We start from the raw sequence: 13373 nt of genomic DNA on the forward strand, positions 1-13373 counted from the left end.
GCCTTTGAATGCCCTGCTCTCTCTGCCTTGAACACCTTCCTTTGGATAAAAGTTCTAGTATTTTATTCTCATACGACAAATATCTATATTTATGTAGCAGCTACTAGGTGCCAATAATTGAAGTATACATAATTAAGACACAATCTTTGACCTCAAGGAGTTTGCAGTCTGGAGGGGAGAGGTGGCAAGAAAGGAGTAAGGCACTGATAAAATGTCTCCATCCAGATTTTGAACTGGGAGGTGTGGTGGGAGTTCCAGGGAAACCGTGGTTAATCTATAGCTATTTGGTGAGAACTATAAGCTATGAAGGACATAGTGCTGCCTTTGGAAATGTTCAGCCCATCACCTGACTTATGAGTAGATGTGTCGGCACATTCATTTATAAAAGCAGCAAAAAAATAAAAAGTTATAATGCCACATGCTGGCAAAGATGTGGAGAAACTGGATCTCTCAAACATTACCGGTGGAGGTGTGAAATGGTGCAGCCAGTCTGGAAAATAGTTTGGCAGTTTCTTATAAAACTAAATGTGTACTTACCACATGTTCCAGCAATCAATTCTTAGGCATTTACCCCAGAGACATGAAAACTTATATTCACAAAAATCCCTGTTTGTGAACATTCATAATAGCCAAATTCTGGGAATAACCCAAATGACCTTCAACAGGTGAATGGTTGAAAAATCTCTGGCCCAACCATACAGTGGAATACCAGTCAGTAATAACCAGGAAGGAACTATGGGTACACACAACAGCCTGGATGAACCTGAAGGGTAATAAGCTTAGTGAAAACAGTGGGTCTCAAAAGGTTCTGTTTATATAACATTCTCAAAGGACAAAACTGCAGAGATAAAGAATAATTTAGTGGTTATTAGGGGACAGGGAAGGAGGTCAGGGTGCGGCCAGGTGTAAATACAAAAAGGTGGCAACAGGGACTTCTTTTGTGGTGAGGGGACCATTCTGTATCATGACCATGGTGGCAGGTGTCCGGATCTATAATTAGATAAAGTTACATAGAGCTACACGTGCACTCACACACACACACACACACACATACACACACACAAATGTGGGTTTAACAATGGTGACAACCAAATAAGATATATATTTCAGTTAATAGAAATGTTCCAATGCCAGTTTCCAGGTTTTGATATTGTGCCACAGTTATGTAAAAATCTCAGTATTGATAGAAGCTGGGTGAAGGGTACATAGGACCCAACACTATTTTTGCAAATCCCTGTGAGTCTGTTTTTCAAATTTTTAATAAGTAATATCCCCAAGAACATAATGCCAAATACAGAAAGACAGCAGGTGGCTATGTGGAATATATAGTGATAGAGACATGATGTTGTGGGAGTTCAGAGAAGACAGATCATCTTGGAGAGGTGAGGTCCGGGCAGGTTTTGGGGGAGATGGAATATGAGTTAACACGGGAGGATGGGTGGCAGTTTGACTGGAGAGGCAGAGATGACTTTGGGAAAGGTGGAAAAGGTACAGCTGGGCCAACCAGCTGTGCTGGAAAAGGGAAAAGGTGTTCCCATGTGGGATTGGGGAGATGGAGGAGCACACAAAGTGGGTTTGAGTGCGGCTGACGGGTTTTGAAATGGCCTCGGTGTTAGCCGGGACCCGATTCAGGTGAAGGTCTGGTTCTCGCGGTTGGAGCAGCGGGCGGCGGAGCCGGGGTCCTAACGTCCTGTCGAATCCGCGGAAGGGCCGGGAGCGACCGTTTTGATCGCTGCTGTAGAAGACAAACAAGTGAAGGTTTTTTCCCTCTTTCATCATGGCTCAGTTTGGAGGACAGAAGAATCCGCCATGGGCTACTCAGTTTACAGCCACTGCGGTATCTCAGCCAGCTGCATTGGGTGTTCAACAGCCATCACTCCTTGGAGCATCTCCTACCATTTATACACAGCAAACTGCATTAGCAGCAGCAGGCCTTACCACACAAACCCCAGCCAACTATCAGTTAACTCAGACTGCAGCCTTGCAGCAACAAGCTGCAGCTGCAGCAGCTGCATTGCAACAGCAATATTCACAACCTCAGCAGGCCTTGTATAGTGTGCAACAACAGTTACAGCAACCTCAGCAGACCCTTTTAACACAGCCAGCTGTTGCACTGCCTACAAGCCTTAGCCTGTCTACTCCTCAGCCTGCAGCACAGATAACTGTATCGTATCCAACACCAAGGTCCAGTCAGCAACAAACCCAGCCTCAGAAACAGCGTGTTTTTACAGGAGTGGTTACAAAACTACATGATACATTTGGATTTGTGGATGAAGATGTATTCTTTCAGCTTAGTGCTGTCAAAGGGAAGAGCCCCCAAGTGGGTGACAGAGTATTGGTTGAAGCTACATATAATCCCAATATGCCTTTTAAATGGAATGCTCACAGAATTCAGACACTACCAAGTCAGAATCAGTCCCAAACTCAACCTTTACTGAAGACTCCTCCTGCTGTACTTCAGCCAATTGCACCACAGACTACATTTGGTGTTCAGGCTCAGCCCCAACCCCAGTCCCTGCTGCAGGCCCAGATCTCAGCAGCTTCTATTACACCATTATTGCAGACTCAGCCACAGCCTTTATTACAGCAGCCACAGCAGAAAGCTGGTTTATTGCAGCCTCCTGTTCATATAGTTTCACAGCCACAACCAGCACGAAGATTAGACCCACCGTCCAGATTTTCAGGAAGGAATGACAGAGGGGATCAAGTGCCTAACAGAAAAGATGACCGAAGTCGTGAAAGGGAGAGAGAACGACGTAGATCCAGAGAAAGATCTCCTCAGAGCAAATGTTCCCGGGAGAGATCTCCTCGAAGAGAGAGAGAACGATCACCTCGGAGAGTTCGACGTGTTGTTCCACGTTACACAGTTCAGTTTTCAAAATTTTCCTTAGATTGTCCTAGTTGTGACATGATGGAACTAAGGCGCCGTTATCAGAATTTATATATACCTAGTGACTTTTTTGATGCTCAGTTTACATGGGTGGATGCTTTCCCTTTGTCAAGACCATTTCAGCTGGGAAATTACTGCAATTTCTATGTAATGCACAGAGAAGTAGAGTCCTTAGAAAAAAGTATGGCTATTCTTGATCCACCAGATGCCGACCATTTATACAGTGCAAAGGTAATGCTGATGGCTAGTCCTAGTATGGAAGATTTGTATCATAAGTCATGTGCTCTTGCTGAAGATCCACAAGAACTTCGAGATGGATTTCAACATCCTGCTAGACTTGTTAAGTTTTTAGTGGGCATGAAAGGCAAGGACGAAGCCATGGCCATTGGAGGTCACTGGTCTCCTTCGTTGGATGGACCAGACCCAGAAAAAGACCCCTCTGTGTTGATTAAGACTGCTATTCGTTGTTGTAAGGCTCTGAAAGGCATTGATCTAAGTGTATGCACACAATGGTACTGTTTTGCAGAGATTCGCTACCATCGCCCTGAGGAGACCCACAAGGGGCGTACAGTTCCAGCTCACGTGGAGACAGTGGTTTTATTTTTCCCGGATGTTTGGCATTGCCTTCCCACCCGCTCAGAGTGGGAAACCCTCTCCCGAGGATACAAGCAGCAGCTGGTCGAGAAGCTTCAGGGTGAACGCAAGGAGGCTGATGGAGAACAGGATGAAGAAGAGAAAGATGATGGTGAAGCTAAAGAAATTTCTACTCCCACCCATTGGTCTAAACTTGATCCAAAGACAATGAAGGTAAATGATCTCCGAAAAGAATTAGAAAGTCGAGCTCTTAGTTCTAAAGGATTAAAATCCCAGTTAATAGCCCGGTTGACAAAACAGCTTAAAGTAGAAGAGCAAAAAGAAGAACAAAAGGAATTAGAGAAATCAGAAAAAGAAGAGGAAGAGGAGGATGATAGGAAATCTGAAGATGATAAAGAGGAAGAAGAAAGAAAACGTCAAGAGGAAATGGAACGCCAGCGTCGGGAAAGAAGATATATTTTGCCCAATGAACCAGCCATCATTGTACATCCAAACTGGGCTGCAAAAAGTGGAAAGTTTGATTGTAGCATTATGTCTTTGAGTGTACTTTTAGACTACAGATTAGAGGATAATAAAGAACATTCATTTGAGGTGGTGCCTGGCTGCCTCCGTGGAAGAGTATGAAACTCTTGATCTCGGGGTTTTAGGTTCAAGCCCCACATTTGGTGTGGAAATTACTTAATAAATAAACTTAAAAAAAAATTCTGGGGACACCTGGGTCCCTCGGTTAAGTGTCTGCCTTCGGCTCAGGTCATGATCCCAGGGTCCTGGGATCTCCCTGCTCAGTGGGGAGTCTGCTTCTCCCTCTGCCTGCTGCTTCCCCTGCTTGTGCACTCTCTCTCGCAAATAAATAATTCTTTAAAAAAATTTAAAAAAAAAAGTGGGTTTGAGTGCAAAAGCAGAATATCTGGTTAAAGGGCGAGTTGACTGGTGGATGGAAACACAGGCTGCAGCAGGATTCCAAATATCTTACACTTTGCGCTGTGGAAACAATAGATAGTGAGAAGCCACTCTCATGCTAGAAGTGACATTTGTGGAAGCTGAACCAGGCAGAGGTTGGGAATAGATCGGAGTGGGGCAAGATAGAGCAGGGCCGGCAAAGGGATTAGAACACTGGCCCCAGCCCAGCACAGGCTTCCGATTGAGGCTTAGACTAAGGTGAACGTTGGGAGACCAACAAGGGCAGATCTGATGTGAAAGATGCTGTGAACATTCGCCATACAGGACCGGATCACTGATGAGCACGGGGACCGGAAGTCAGTCCGAGGTTGAGCCCGGGATGCAGGAATAGAGAGAGGGAGGAATTTGCGGGGAGAGTTGGCACGTGGAGATGGTGCCGTGCCATCCATTTGCAAATGTCTGGCTGATTTCCAGTGATGTGAGACGGCAGCCGAAGACAGGTGGGTCACTGCTTCAGAATAATGCATTGCAACACTCCATACAGACGAGATCTGCAAGGCTGACCCGGACAGGAGAGCGGGCAATGGAGGAGAGAGGGTTGGAAGCCCCTGCACGTGGAGACATCCCCCTACGGGGTCTAGGAAAAAAAAAAAAAAAAAACCTTCTTCCCTTTACCCTTCTTCTTCTTCTTCATTTGTTCAAAGCCTGACATCATCCTAGACAGGTCCAGGCTTGGCTGCATACCCTGCACAACCTGCTCACTCGCCCCCACTGCTTCCTTAACAAGCTCCTGCCACAGGCTATTGTCAGGTGCATTTCATTAGCCATAGCAACCAGCCCTGAGTGCCCCTGTCGTGAGAGATGAGGGGAAAATCACTCTTTGTCCAAGTGGCTACAGGCAGCCTCTCTAAACCCACAGAACCTTATCTCCACAATTAATCCTGATTGCAAGTTCTCAGAATTGTGCCCCTTCATTTAGCTGCCAGTTCCCATGCCCTTAGAGCTTCTAGAAAGAAATCACAGAAGCTCAGACCTTATCTTGGGGGCTATTTTGAGGGCTTTTTCCTCGAAGGTGGAGGGATGCATCCCATCACCAGCAAACATTTCTTAGGTCTCCCTAGAGCATCAGATCAGCCTGTTTTATGTTGCTGTTTGGTTTTTAAGAAGAGGGTGAGAAGAGGAGGGAGGAGCGGGACGAATGGGGAAGTTTCCAAACGGGAGGCTGCAGCTGCCTCCCCATATCTGGGCTGTGCGACCCAGGAGAATTTCTCTTGGTGCTAAATTGGACCTTCCTATAGAGAGTGGCCATCTAAGGATAACTTTCTGCATGTTCTCACCGTGCTCGAAATGTTCCTTCACAAGTAAGATGGGCAGGAAACGTTGCCACTTCTTCCCAGCCAGATGAGAACCCCTGACCATTTAGGAATACGAGGGCATGCAGCAATTTGAGCTCCTTGAAAAAAAGACACAAAGCACCAGCTCCGTGGGAGAGTGTGTGTGTCCAGCCGGAGACCTCTTGAGATTTTCTGCCATTTGTTTGACAGTGGAACGTGGCCTGATTCAGCCCAGCAGTGCCACCTCTGGAAGAGTCTTCAGCCAGGGCTTCAAGGCATTTTGACGCACCTTTTTTTCAGGTGCTCATTGTGCTGCTCACATTTGAATTTGGGATATTTTAATGGGAACTTAAGCTCAAGCCATTAAGCTCATATTATGTCAAAAACAGAAAAAAAATATTTTCTGCTCATAAAAGTAAATATGTTTATTGAAAAAGATTCAGACAAGTCAAAGAACTAAATGAATAATGAAATAATAAAGAAATAAATGCAGTGAATATACTGATCATTCCTCTTGTTAAAATATTTAGTCTTTTAGGGCATTTAAATTTTTATTCCTATATATAGATGTATAGATTTGTTTGTATACAAAGAGGGAGCAGAGAGAGTGAGAGAGGTTCTTAAAAACATTGTTTAAAGATTTTATTTATTTATTTGAGAGAGACAGAGAGCATGCAAGCAGGGTGAGGGGCAGATGAAGAGGGAGAGAGAATCTCAAGCAGAATCCCCTCTGAGCACGGAGCCCCACATGGCGCTCAGTCTCATGACCCTGAGATCACGACCAGAGCCAAAATCAAGAGTCAGATGCCTAACCGATTGAGCCACCCATTCCCCTAAATACATGTTTAAGAACAAAAAATAATTTTGCCTTATAGGCTTTTTTATTCAATAGATAATGTACTGTTACGGACTGAATTGTGCCCCCCCAAAATAATTTGTATTTTGTGTTTTTTTATTAAGATTTTTAATTTATTTATTTGAGAGAGAGGGAGAGAGAGAGCACAAGCAGGGGAAGGGACAGAGGGAGAGAAGCAGATTCCCCACTGAGCAGGGAGCCCGATGTGGGGCTCCATCCCAGGACACTGAGATCATGACCTGAGCCGAAAGCAGATGCTTAACCAACTGAGCCAGCCAGGCTCCCATACTTTGTGTTTTGAAGTCTTAAGCGCCCAGTGTGACTGCATTTGGGATAAGGCCTTTAAAAAGGTCACTAAGGTTAAATGATGTCATAAGGGTAGGGCCCTAATCCAATAGGGCTGGTGTCATTTTAAGAAGAGGGAGAGGCCTCAGGGATGTGGCACGTGGAACAAAGGGCATGTGAAGACACAGCGAGAAGGTGGCCATTGGCAAGCCAAGGAGGGACCAAACCTGCAGACACATTGGTCTTGGACTTCTAGCCTCTAGAGCTGTGAGAAAGTCCAGTCTGTGATTTAAGTCACCCAGTCTGTGGTATGCTGTAACAGTAGTGCAAACAAACTAACACAGGTATCTTTTCACTGTTTTAATGGCTGGATCACATGCCATTCTATGGCTATGTAATCACTTATTTAAACAATCATGAATATTTATGTTGTGCCTGCAGATTTTTATTATAAGCAAGGTTGCAAGAAGCATCCCTATATGTATACATATATCAAATCATTTTTCAGGGTAAAATATGAGAAGTGGAATTGCAGGGCCAAAAGATGTGTTCATGCAAAATTGGGTCACACATGGCCAAACTGACTTCCCAAAAGGTGGCACAAGCTGGCATTTCCATTTGCAGGATTTAAGTACCAGCACCCCCACCTCCTTTTTTATTATTATTATGTTATGTTAATCACCATACATTACATCATTAGTTTTTGATGTAGTGTTCCATGATTCATTGTTTGTGCATAACATCCAGTGCTCCACGCAGAACGTGCCCTCTTTAATACCCATCACCAGGCTAACCCGTCCCCCCACCCGCCTCCCCTCTAGAACCCTCAGTTTGTTCCTCAGAGTCCATCGTCTCTCATGGTTCATCTCCGCCTCCGATATCCCCCCCTTCATTCTTCCCCTCCTGCTATCTTCTTCTTCTTCTTCTTCTTCTTCTTCTTCTTCTTCTTCTTCTTCTTCTTAACATATAACGTATTATTTGTTTCAGAGGTACAGGTCTGTGATTCAACAGTCTTGCACAATTCACAGCGCTCACCATAGCACATACCCTCCCCAATGTCTATCACCCAGCCACCCCATCCCTCCCACCCCCCACCACTCCAGCAACCCTCAGTTTGTTTCCTGAGATTAAGAATTCCTCATATCAGTGAGGTCATATGATTCTCTGATTGACTTATTTCGCTCAGCATAATACCCTCCAGTTCCATTTATATCATTGCAAATGGCAAGATTTCATTCCTAGCACCCCTACCTCCTAATCAGCCAGACACTTTCAGTCTTTAACCTGCTCTATATTTGTCAGCAAAAATGATCACTTAATTTCATAGCAAAAGAAGTTGAGTATCTTGATAATTGCTTCCTGAAATTTTCATTTCTTTTTTTCATTTTTTTAATTTAAATTCAATTATTTAACATATAATGTATTATTGGTTTCAGAGGCAGAGGTCGGTGATTCATCAGTCCTATATAATACCGGTGCTCACTACATCACCTGCCCCTCCTTAATGTCCGTCACCCAGTTACCCCATACCCTCTGCTTCCTTTTTCACTTTTTTCCAATGTTTTTTCTCTTGATATTTATCACATGATGATCCTTTCTCTGGTATATGTTACGGTATCTCTTCCCATTTGCCATTTTTCTTTTCATTTTGTTTCTTTTTGTTGTTTGCTTGTTTATCAGTAGAGAGAATTCTGAAATTGTTATGTCATGGGATCTACTAAGCTTTACTGCACAGTTTCTGGCTCGGATTTCATGCACACAATGCTTTTTCCTCTTCTCAAAATACTCACCTAATTTCTTTTGAGTAAATATTTAGGGGAAAGCGGAGGTTAAGGATGTTTGCTACACTATTATGTGGAATTAGAAACAACAGTGTTATACTTTTTTTTAATATTTTATTTATTTGACAGAGGGAGAGACAGTGAGAGAGGGAACACAAGCAGGGGCAGTGGGAGAGGGAGAAGCAGGCTTCCTGCTGAGCAGGGAGCCTGAAGTGGGACTCGATCCCAGGACCCTGGGATCATGACCTAAGCCGAAGGCAGACGCTTAACGACGGAGCCACCCAGGCGCCCCCAGTGTTATACTTTTTGATGGAACATATCCAATTAGCCATGTCAAAGTGGGTAGGACATATTTGGAGCTAGTTACCCATTCCTCTGGGCCAGTGGGTCTCAACGTGTGGCCACTGGGAACTTGTAGGACATGCAGACTCTGGGGTCCCTCCCTAGACCTGCAGGATCAGACACTCAGCGAGGCCAGGTCATCTGTGCTGAGTGCCTGCCATTGACTTGGAGGCAGGCTCCAGTCTAAATATTGCTGCTTCAGCTGCTGCAGATAGAGCTGCCCCCAGGTCTTCGTGGGCATTTCCCCCGAGCAGCTTCCAGCGGTTTAAACCTTACCTTCTGTCCCTGTCATTAGGGAGACATCCACTCAGATGAGGGCATTTTCCTTACAGCTCATTTGCTACTGACACATGCACACACAGACACGTTTGAAAGCCCTCATCACATACATGCGGACATTACTTGTTCTTAGAACTGAGCGGATTTCAGAAAGGCACGGGCTGAATGTTGAGCCAGCACTCACGATCCCTCCTCTTTGGGCATCCAAAACTCTCTGGGAAGGAAGCAGGTGCCTCTGCCAGACATGATGCTTCCATGTTAAATATTAAAGGTCAAATGAGGTAAAACCCCAGCGCCTTGTTGCATAAAGACTCTCCTCGCGGGATGGGGAGAATACTGCTACAGTCTTTCCTCATGGGAAGCTATTAAATGTTCTTTAATATGCCTGAATATCTTGTGAAAGGCTTAAATATTTTCTGTACCTGTTTTCTATAGGAATTAGGGGAAATACACAAGATAAATATTCATCTGTACAGACAACAAATTGGGAAAATCCTAAAGGAGAGGCTTGAGAGATTTTTTTTTCTTTAAAGGAGATTTTTAATACCTTGATTTTTCGCGGCTTTGTAGCACGGAAGGTTGTGTGCTGCAAGAGACCAGGGCTCCGTGCTTAAGCGCACACTTACTTGCATGAACGAGCAGTGAATGAAAACCGCTAATGTCCCGGCATGCACCACTGGCAGCACTCATTTCGCCTGAGCTGAGTCTTCCTAGCAGGTTTCTGCTTCATTTAGAGCCGTCAATACCTCAATTAATGCCTGCTCGCCTGCCCTGGGAGGGATGGTTACACATTTCACTTCACAAGCCTCTGAAATCTCAAAGCCCCCTGAGAGGCGCTCGGTCATAAAATATCTCCTGATTAACAGTGCTGTTTGCCAAGAATTCCTTGCTCCTTTCTGTTTCTTCCTTTGTAAGATTTATCAACTGCCATAAACAGGAGATACTGAGAGCCGCCGCCTGCAGTTACATGGAAAATATCCCCCAAGCATGCCCTGTGAGGGTTCGCTGATTTTACGCCTGGATCGGACTCACAGGTCCACAGCACAAAGCAAGGAAAAGCACTGATTTGAGCTGGACGGGTGTGCGTGCATGCGAGTGCATGTGTGTGTGCGTGTGCCTGTGCAGGCACATATCCTGGCATTTACTCATGAGCTAGGACGTGACCTCCACCCTTCAGTATCATTAACCCTACAGTTCAGTACGTGAAGAGAATTTTCCTCGCCTTGTGTTAAGAAGGGAAAGGCAGCTCGTTCAGGTTCCGACAAGGCTGTGTTTAACGGTGCTGCTTGTTCCTTCAGAAAAGGTGGTTTTCCGTCTGCAGTCACTGATGCTATTTTGTATCTCCATAAGCTCAGAGGTGGCTTTAGCAAACCCCCCAAAAATAGGACAAGAGACCATCCAAGCACTTTACTTTTTTTTTCTTTTTGAGAGAGAAAGCTCTTTAAAAAGAAACATATAATGCCATATTTATCTTCTAATATACATTGTGAAAAATACCTGACATTTTGGCTTTCATATAAAATTTGGGAGAAAGAATTTAAGAGAATTCAAACACTCTGGTGGTTCAGGGATTGCCCTGTATGCCTCCAACACACACACGTACAGGTGTGCTCACACCTGTGTGCACATACCCTTATGCACACCGTGCACATGAAGAAGAATGCATACACGTCACACAATCACTCCCAGGCACACCCGAGTACACATGCATGCACACACATACATAAATATAGGCCCTTCTAAGGACCTATGGCAATAATCCCTTTGAGAGTAGCATTCAAAACCTTCTTCTTGGAAAGTGAGCAAGCCGTCAACCCATTCTCTTCATATCAAGGGACCAGAATTTAGCATTTAGAAAACACTCTCTTTTTCCTTTTTTTTAACCTATGCTGTCAATTTTCTAGGTGATGTGATGGATACAGCCATTATATTATTTACCAAATCCATTAATATTTCATTTAGAACCTACAAACGTGAAATTTACTTTTAAGCATGTTTTATTTATTGCTCAAACCTTATGAAAACCACAGGACATGGTTAGATCTTTAAAATCTCTATAATCCCATCACCCTAATGCTGACTTTTTTTTTTCCTTCTGGTCCTTGCCTATATACGTATATATGAAAAGCTCTTCAGCCTTGGTGGAATGTAAATGTAGTTGGGAAAGCAATTCATGGATGCAAATATTAGCTAGAGAAAAAATAACTAACATTATAAGCCCTTACAGTCTAGAAAGGACTTCCCGTGTGTTTGATCTTTCAGCTGCTCTGTACTGAGGAGTCATCACCATGGTACCCACTGAGGAATCAGGCACAGAGTATAAACACTTATTGAAGTTTATAGTTCACAAATTGGCAGAGCCAGAACTTAGTCAGCTCCTCTGATTCCAAACTCTGTGCTGTTTCTGCACGACACTCTCATAGGACCTTAGAGTAAGGCTCGAGGTGACTGGGAGTGGGGGGCCATCCCAGGACAGCTCTAAAGCCATGGTTCTCACGCTCTGGCCTGCACCAGGATCTCATGGACAGTTGTTCACGCTGCCAGGCCCAGGGTTGCATTTCTAGCAAGTTCCCAGGTGCCGCTCCTGCAGCTGGTTCAGGAGCCACTCTTGAAGAACCACTGTTGTCGACAAATTGATCACAAATATTGATGGTGAGACTGTAAACTTGTACAACTCTTTTTGAGAGATGCTTGGTATTGTCTCATAAATCTAAAGAAATACACATACCTTAGCTCTCTGTATATGTTCCCTGAAGAAATACATGCATAAGATTCCAGGGTTCACATACAGAAATGTTCATAGTCGTGTGGAATCTGAAACTTCTGAAATAAATAAACCATGGGACATTCATGCAAAGAAATATTATACAGCAGTGAAAACACCTGCGGACTCTGTATATATGTGATAGATATCATGTAAACCAACACAGAATAAAAGAAGGGAGACACCAAACTGTACAGAGGGTATGATTCAATTCAAAAACAGGCAAGGTTAACTCAGTTGTTCATGAATGCAGAACCAAGTGGGAATAGTCTAGGCTGCCTATGTTGTGTTTCTGGCTCTACTGCTTACTACCTGTGTGACCTTGAATGAGTCATTCAGTCTGTCTCTGCCTCAATTTCTGCACACCTAAAATCGGGGTAAAAATAGCACCTACCTCCTAGGGCTGCTATAAAAGTGAAAAGCAGATAAAATTCTCAACATAGGGCTTAATACATGTTAGCTATAATTATCATCATCTTTATTACACCAGATGTTTTTCAAAGGGGATTTTATGTCCTTGATACCAGCACAAACAAATGAAAAAGAAATGCAGGGAAAAAATGATAACCCAATAAAATAAACCAACTATTATAACCAAATCCAGGTAACCAAATTAACAAAAACTCATATGCATTTATGCAAGCAAATGGAAACATACTTTAGGGGCCAAAGAAAGAGGGTTCAATGGGAAAGGATATTGACACAGGATGAAGACCAGGTGGTTGGGAAGGCTTCAAGGAAAAGGCAACACATCAGAAATTAAACGCAAGGTGGGGATTGCAGGGTTGAAGGCTGGATCAAGGTCCTGGGCACTGGCCTGTCTTGGGCAAGCATCTTCAGGTGGAAGAAGCCCCTGGGGTGCCCTAGAGAGGGAAGTGGTGTGATCTCAGCTGCCAGGGGACATGTCCCTGCATTCCAGGGAGCCACAAGGCAATATGTGTTGCAGCTGAAGCAGCAGAATGTGGCTGAGTCCACCACCACGAGTGTCAGTGGGGACAATGGCTTATCTCCTCTCTCTGTGCTTCTCCATGAAAAACAGCTGAAAGTAAAGTTTTTGCTCAGAAGTTTGACCATGGCTTTGGACGCAGCCATTCTGTGTATCCAACCCCAAGCCACCGGAAGCTGCTGGTTCTGTTTCCATGGAAACTTCTTGCCTTCCAAGAACTGTATCCGAATATGTGAGAAGAGGGAATGCTTGACTGGGGGAGAATCTGTTTCTCAGCGCCCACATGGGTTGTTGGCCACCCTGGGATCTTCACAGGCTGCTGGCCAGAAACTTCCAATTCTCATGGTCCTCTTCAGCCACTGCGTGTCCTGGTGACACAATGGCAGACTTCCCTGGAGCATG

General features: G+C 44.4%; 1 protein-coding gene and 1 pseudogene across 1 annotated transcript in view; both read left to right on the top strand.

Annotated features, from left to right (window-relative positions):
* The window catches only part of DSCAM (DS cell adhesion molecule), a 672449-nt gene that overhangs the window by 508351 nt on the left and 150725 nt on the right, over window positions 1–13373 (top strand). The gene's annotated exons all lie outside the window — the stretch shown is intronic.
* On the top strand, window positions 1734–4132 carry LOC114226409 (cell division cycle and apoptosis regulator protein 1 pseudogene; annotated as a pseudogene).

This window comes from Eumetopias jubatus, unplaced genomic scaffold, assembly GCF_037043125.1.
Source record: "Eumetopias jubatus isolate StellerSeaLion01/CBP00866 unplaced genomic scaffold, mEumJub1_p1.0 scaffold_1, whole genome shotgun sequence".
Lineage (NCBI taxonomy): Eukaryota > Metazoa > Chordata > Mammalia > Carnivora > Otariidae > Eumetopias > Eumetopias jubatus.